Below are 8,347 nucleotides of genomic sequence, written 5' to 3' on the forward strand. Positions count from 1 at the left end.
TCAGCACTAGCAGGTGCTATAAGTTAGAGATATTGGTGTTGCAGAAATGAGGTGGTTAGCCTGCAGGTGTTTGTGTGGTTCTGTTTCTGTTTTCACAATACACCTGTTCCATGCCACAGTTAAGAATAATTCAGAAGCCATTTACAATATACGACCACCATCTAAAACTTGTGGCCTGTATAGTTACTTAGGACAGTGCGAGAAAAGGCAAGAGGAGATAGATGCTTGGGCTCCTGGCTGCCCTGATCTAGAAGTGACGTATATCAAGCTGCACTTTGGCTGTATGGGCCAAACATAACTGCAAAATTAGCATGACCTCATGAGCCTGGTGATGAATGGCATGCACTATTTTTACCACATTTTCTTCTTCTTCTTTTTTTTAATTAGACATTTTCTTAATTTACATTCCACAATGCTATCCCGTTTCCTAGTTTCCTCTCTGAAAATCTCCTATACCCTCACCTTGCTCCCCAACCTACCCACTCCTACTTCCTGGCCCTGGCATCCCCCTATACTGGAGCATATTATCTTCACAAGACCAAGGGCCTGTCCTCCTATTGATGGCTGATGAGGGCATCCTCTGCTACATATGCAGCTAGAGACACGAGCTATGGGGAGTACTGGTTAGTTCATACTGTTGTTCCTCCCATAGGGTTTCAGACCCCTTCAGCTCCTTGGGTACTTTCTCTAGCTCCTTCATTGGGGACCCTGTGTTCCATCTAATAGATGACTGTGAGCATCTACCTCTGAAAACGTGCTTATTTAGCAGTGTGGGGATGGCTCAGTAGGTAAGAGAGCTTGCTCTTGAAGCATGAGTACCTGAATTAAAATTCCCAGCAACCAAGCAAAAAGCCGGGCTGTGTATGTGTTCCTGTGACCTTCACAGTAAGGGTTGAAGACAGTGGATCTGAGACCTTGCTGGCCAGGTACCACAGCAGCTTCCAGTTCAATGACAGATCTCATCTCAAGGCAATGATGCAGAAAGCAGTAGAGGCAGCTACTTGCTGTCCTGCTATGCCTCTGTTTGTGTACTTTCACACTTTACACAAGCATATCTGCACACACAGACACATACACTACACACAAAAACATTAAATATGCTTATTAGATTTCAATGGTTATACCAGGTGGTTGTCATCTAAACAGAAAACCATAAAACATGCATATTTTCATGAAAATGCCAGATGCTATGTTCCTGATGACGCGCCTGGGTCATTTGCTGTCCCAACACCACCAAGCCTATGTAAATGAAGGAAAGGCATTCTTCAGGTCTCCTGCCACAGACTTCAACTTTAAGAGGTGCATAAATAAACACCTTGGCATGTGTGATCTCCTGACCGAGAGGTGTTAAATTCCAAGAACTGTATTACTCTGCTACTTTTATTTGTCTGTGGGAAATCGTTTGATTTATGCCCAATCTTAGAACATAATAAAAATGTGCAGGTATGCTCAACTAGAGATATTCAAACCTGTCAAATAAAAATTTTAGTTGCCCTTAAAATCTACAAATAAAAGTAACTTTTGATTAAGGATAATACCGCTTATATCATATGCTTTTCTGTATTGAGCCTCAAAAACATATCCAAACAAATCCATTTCAATATAATATATATCACAAGCTTTACAGAGGAAGTTCTCTACGTGATGAAAGTCTCTATTGGCAAAGGAATTACATAGGAATGGCTGTTCTAGCCCAAAGGAGGTAACCCAGGTTACACATGATGCAGTAATGGAAAAACGGACCCAAGCAAGCCCTGAAGTTTCCCGATCTGGCTTATTTATACTCCATTCATCCTTAGTTCATGGGCTTTCAAACTTCAGGTACTTTCCAGTTAGAACACCCAAAGTGCCAAAGCAGTTTGTTTATAAATCACAAAGGACCAGAGTAACACGAGACTGTTGGGGAGGAGTTTACAGTTCAGGCTTCAAATCCTAGAGATCCTCTAATTTACAAAGGTAGCAGGTCTATGCAGGTGAGGCTTCAAACCCTAGAGATCCTTCCCATTTAGAATCGTGGCAGGTCTATGCAGGGGCAGGATGTGGCTCAAACCACCTGGAGAATTTCCGTTCCACTATCATTGTATTTGTTGTGAGCCTAGGCCAGGCCTTAGGCCTGAGGTTTTGCTCTGGCTTAAATGAGGGAATGAAAGTCTTCTCTAGCCAATGCCCTGCTGAGCCTACATTTTGTTCTGTGTCATGAAAGCATGCTCATCTCAGATTGGAGCTCAGACCGCCATGGCTGTACCTCAAATAATGAAACATTGCTATTAAGTTGTGTGTAAAAAAAAATTCGCCTGTCGTCTAGAGTATTTGCACTCTTAAATGTTTTTATTTTCCATGAGATTTTCATTATAAAAATTAAGTATACTTATGTGAATGCCCATCCATTATCTCTTTGAACCCTTGTATAAGCACAGGATTGAGAAACTGTCACGAGAGGAGCACAATGCCTTTGAGATAGGAATGTGCACCACGCTGTCCCTATGTCAGCCTACAGAGTGGCAGTTCTCAGCTTGGGAACAAGGGCATGGGTGATCGAATGAGAATGAAAAGTTCCTGAACGCATCCATAGCTTAGTCCAGGTTGACTCTGTTCAATATTGGGGATCAGAAGAAGTCTGTAGTTGGACAGTGGGATGCAGACAGCCACCAGGGGTGCTTTCTTGACAAAGATGATTGGAGCTAATTGTGTGCTTGGGACTCAGTGGCATCAGAGAGGCACAGTTGCATAAGTGTCAAAAAAATTACCTGTGACTGTGAGTGGGTAGTGAAGAGTATCAGCAATTCTCACATTCATTTGTACAAGGCTAGACATATTTGGAATTAGATTTAGATTTTGTGTGTGTGTGTGTGTGTGTGTGTGTGTGTGTGTGCGTGTGTGTGTGTGTGTGTATACAATTTATACCAGCAAATTATATATAGCACTGGCTGGTTTTGCGTGTCTTTTATCACAGAGAAAGAGAAAGGAGCTTCAGTTGGAGAAGTGCCTCTATGAGATATAGCTGTGGGGTGTTTTCTCAATTAGTGATCAAGGAGGGAGGGCCCCTTGTGGGTGGGACCATCTCTGGGCTGGTAGTCTTGGTTCTATAAGAAAGCAGGCTGAGCAAGCCAGGGGAAGCAAGCCAGTAAGGAACATCCCTCCATGGCCTCTGCATCAGCTCCTGCTTCCTGACCTGCTTGAGTTCCAGTCCTGACTTCCTTAGTGATAAACAGCAATGTGGAAAGTGTAAGCTGAATAAACCCTTTCCTCCCCAACTTCTTCTTGGTAATATTGTTTGTGCAAGAATAGACATAAAATTTGCTGGTTTTGTACATAAATGCAAATATACATAATACATATATAATACATATATACACATACTCATATATAGATATACACACACACACAAACACATATATATGTATACAGGCACATATATACCAAACATGAGCCAACACAGTTATATACACACACAAATATATATGTGCATATATATATATATATATATATATATATAATCTGTAGATATTATAGATATTATTTGTGTTTTATATATATATTCATGTGTGTGTTTGTGTCTATATGAATGTTGTTTGCATACCAGAGCATACATGTGGAAGTCAGAATACAACCAGATCGGGTCTGGGGACTGAGCTTGGTCATCAAGCTTACAGGAGGCACCTTTACCAACCAGACTCTCTTTTCATGTTTCTGTGATAGTTTTTGCACTACAGCTGGAACTCACCATTTTGTCCGGAGCATATGGCCTGCTAGCACCTGGGATCCCTCCTTCTGCCTCATGCATTGCAGTGAGTACCGTACCCAGTGAGGCAAACCCCAGATTAACATTTCCACTGTGATCTCTCTCCACAGTTCACAACTAAAGTCTTTTTTTTGTTGTTTGTTTTTTTGTTTTTTTTGTTTTTGTTTTTTTTGTTTTTTTGTTTTTTTTTCCGAGACAGGGTTTCTCTGTGTAGCCCTAGCTGTCCTGGAACTCACTCTGTAGACCAGGCTGGCCTCGAACTCAGAAATCTGCCTGCCTCTGCCTCCCAAGTGCTGGGATTAAAGGCGTGTGCTACCACACGCGGCAACAACTAAAGTCTTTTATCATTTCTCTTTTAATATAGTTTCATTAAATGCTATTCAATAACAGAAACGTAATGTGAGAAAATGACCATCAAAATGAGTAAATGTATGGGTGTACATGATATAGTAGTGTGCTTCACTAGAAGGGCATATACATCCTGACATATACATATGCTTTATCAGCATGTATCTGTACTCTGTGTGTGTGTGTGTGTGTGTGTGTGTGTGTATAAAGACTTATACATACATACATATACATACATACATATATACATACATACATACACACATATACATATATACATATATATGTATATGTCTTTAAATATGTCACATCAATATTTCAATCTGAAATAAGACATAAATGTGTGGTGTGATTTATGTAACATATAAAATCATATTTTGTGACTACATACACATGTACTATATATAAAACTATGCACATACCTGTGGAACTGCATAGTGCTGTAATTGTGTAGTGTGTGTGTCTGTCTTGTTTGTTTTATGATAACATCCTCCCCTTATTCATTCATTAGCTCTCATCGAATGATTACTATATCCACACGGTCTGTTGAACACTTAGGATGTGGCAATAAAGTGAATGCCCTCACCCTTGCGTTCAAGAATGTCACACTGTCATGGCGAAGACAGACTCCTCGACACATAAGTGCATTGAAAAAGAGATGCAGGGAAATACTTCACAGCAGGGCTTAAGGAAAAAATGGTCCAATATTCAGCCACACCCTCCCCTTTCCACATGGAAGCCGTTCCTCTTCTTTCTAACCTGATCTGTCTTCTAAGGTGTGACTCTAAAGATAATTCTTTACCTTAATAAAACCTTAAAATGGTTGCTAGTGCTGGTAGGAAGGTTTTGATTTATGTCTCTATGAGATATGAAACATTGGGCTTTCCTCAGCACAACATGAAGATTTGCTGCTTATACTTTGCAGAAGGTTCAGCCTTTTAAAATCTTTTCCATTTTATCATTCTGCAGCTTGGAAAACAGTGATTCCTCAGTGGTTTGTGAACTCTCTGTCTCTGTCTCTGTCTCTGTCTCTGTCTCTATCTCTGTCTCTATCTCTGTCTCTATCTCTGTCTCTATGTCTCTCTGTCTCTCTGTCTCTCTGTCTCTCTGTCTCTGTCTCTGTCTCTCTGTCTCTGTCTCTATCTCTGTCTCTCTGTCTCTATATCTGTCTCTCTGTCTCTCTGTCTCTGTTTCTCTGTCTCTGTCTCTCTGCCTCTCTCTGTTGCTGTCTCTATGTGTGTGCATATGTGTGGGTGCGTCTGTGTGTCTGTGTGTACAATATTCAGAGAAGACATGAAGCTCTGTGCACACAGGAAGTGGATTTGGGCATCTGATACAAACGACATTGCTGTTGTGTGATTACATTTTAAGAATTCTGTTTAAAGTGTTGGGGGTTTCGTCTGTAAAAAAAGAACTAGCAACAAGTTCACTTCCTATTTAGGATTGTCATGAATGCCAAACAAGATAACACAAGCACATAGTTTATTTAAATAAAATCAGCCATCCAGGCTATGTCTGGTTAAGGTGTGAGAGTCATCTGGCTGCATATGAGACGATTTCAGGCTCTGAAACAACCAGAATGACTTCTGCAGGCCACACAGGGTATGTTTTACATCCATCATTTTCTGCAGAGCACCTGACACCTCTTTCCAAAGCCCTGCTCTGCCCTCCCTGGCACCACTGCACGAGCTCTGATTTCAGTCTCTGCTTCTGTCGATGAATTTGACACTTTCTCTGATAACAGTGCAGGTTCTTCATGAACTTCAACTGTGCCACCAAATCCAAGTTGCTTCCTCAGTTTCCTGAAGAAACTGTCAGCCCTGAAGCCATCCTCTCTCCTCTAGCTCCCTGGGCCGAAGATCATATGATGTTTCACTCCACATGCCTGGGCATTTCTCCAAGGCAACAGAAACTGGAAACTTTAAAAAAAAAGTCTAGTTTTTTTTTTTTAATAATGGCAAAATTACTGATATTTGCTTTTCAAAATAGTTCAAGGCCTTGGAGAATAGCAGGATTCTGCAGGTATATTCACCTAAACTTAGGGGAGAGATTTTGTCCTTTAAGTTCTTACACATAGAGATTTGTTGACTAAAATGTGAGGTTCCTTCCAATGTGCTGGCGGGATGCAAGGTGAAAGAGCTGAGGGCTCCAGAACTGAACATCTAAGGTGTCGAATTCTGGTGAAAAGATTTAAGGGATGCTTGTCCACGTTTAAGACAGATTTTAAGACAGATGAGTTTTACATCAGGAAAATCTGAACTTGAATTTCAATCATGGCTTTTAATAGATCTATGATACAGGGGCAACATACTAGACCTCTTCATGTCTCCATTTTCTAATATAAAATGCCCCAGTTAGATAGAGCTCTCTCTGTGTCTCTCTCTGTCTCTCTCTCTGTCTCTCTCTGTCTGTCTCTCTTTCTGTGTCTCTGTCTCTCTCTTCTAAGACCACAGAGGGCTGCCAGGAGCTGTCATTTTTTTCCTGACTGCAAGCAATAGAAGTCTACAAAATCACTTTTATTTTTTAAGATCAAGAGATAAAACTTCTAATCACATGAACTGACTTTCAAAGGACCCCTCCCAAGAAGAAGGAGACAAACAAACCATTTCACCTTCGAATGATTTCTGGAAGAACAAGGTGACTGCTAATAATAGCAGATACTGAAAAGCAGGCAACTTTTAACACAACTCTAAAGGCCAACTACGAGTTAATCCAACAGAGGAGAATCCTCCGGAGTTCAGATATAAGTAAAATCTATACTTTCTCAGGTTTTGTTTTGATTTATTCTTTGATCTAAAAGTACTCTTATGGGGCTGAAGAGACAGCTCAGTGGGGTAAGGTGCTTGCTTGGTAAGCGTAAAGACTTGAGTTTGGATCCTCAACACCCAAGTAAAAGATTAGACCCTTCATGCACCTAACTCTGAAGCACTGAAAGAGTCCCCACGGTTATAGGCTGAGCCCTCGGACCAGTTGTTGGCTAGCAGGACTCCCCAAAACAGTGTTTTCTGGATCCACTGAGAGACCATCTATCCAAAATAACTTGGCAAGCAACAGTGGAAGATACCTGAAATCTATCTATAGCCTCCACACACAGTTGCACATTCATACACACATACACACCTTAACATGTATATATCTACACACAGGAACATGTCCATGCATAATTGGACCTGTGCACACATAATAAGTAGCATGTACACATACATAGATACATACACTGATAGGTATACACACACACAAGAATGTGACATACACATGCTCAGAAGAATTATATGTTGGGAAGGAAGAGACCTAAACTAACCTCTTCAAATGGAACATCTTCATGTTTCTTGGTAATGAAGTAAAATCAGAAACTCAAAGCAAATTATAGGTCAACATTTTAGCATCGGAGCCAATGGTTTCTGCGTTGGAGAGAGGGTAGAAGCAAAACACTGAGGAAAGGTGAAATGTTTCCGTTGGTCCATTTAGGCAAAGGATGGAAGAAGGGATGGGAGCAGAGGCTATTTCTCCAAGGAGCTCTGTGTTAAACAATAGTAGTGGATCATCACAGAGCAGCCACATTCCTATGCAGATAGGAATATGGGGTGAAGCCTAACTGAAGAAGCAGAGACAAAAGGCTTCCACCTGGGAAGAGAGAAGGAAAGACACTATAGGCCAGAATTCTGAAATAATACAATTCAGAACAAGAGAACATTCTCTCTACCAAGTCCTTTTTATGTTCCTTCAGAAATAAAGGGTACTTGGCTACCATGAGAGTGCACAGAAGCCCTGAGAAAGCTCTGGTCTCAGGATGTAGAAACAGCACCTAGACTTAATCCCGGGTCAAGAGAGTAAACCTCTTCACTTCACCTGCAGTGAACCATGGAGGAAGCAATTGAGAGGCAGTAGTAGAGTATCCCCTGCCGGCCTCACCGTGGTTTAAGACCATGAAGAGCATTATAAGCTGAAGTTAGAGAAAAAACAAAAAACTGTGAGAAAATTTCCCAAAACAAAACCTAAATTAAGCAAAAGGAGTATCCACAGTGAACTGCTCCAGGAATTCCCAGTGATTGGTGCAACGAAGGTAACCATGGTAACAAAGTTGAAGCCAAGCTCAGTGACTAGAATGGGCTGTTCTAACACAACTCCCAGGAAAATGAGAAGAGTCTCTCTCTCTCTCTCTCTCTCTCTCTCTCTCTCTCTCTCTCTCTCTCTCTCTCTCTCTCTCTGTGTGTGTGTGTGTGTGTGTGTGTGTGTGTGTGTGTGTGTGTATGTTTC

Source organism: Mus musculus, chromosome 3 (assembly GCF_000001635.26).
Source record: "Mus musculus strain C57BL/6J chromosome 3, GRCm38.p6 C57BL/6J".
Lineage (NCBI taxonomy): Eukaryota > Metazoa > Chordata > Mammalia > Rodentia > Muridae > Mus > Mus musculus.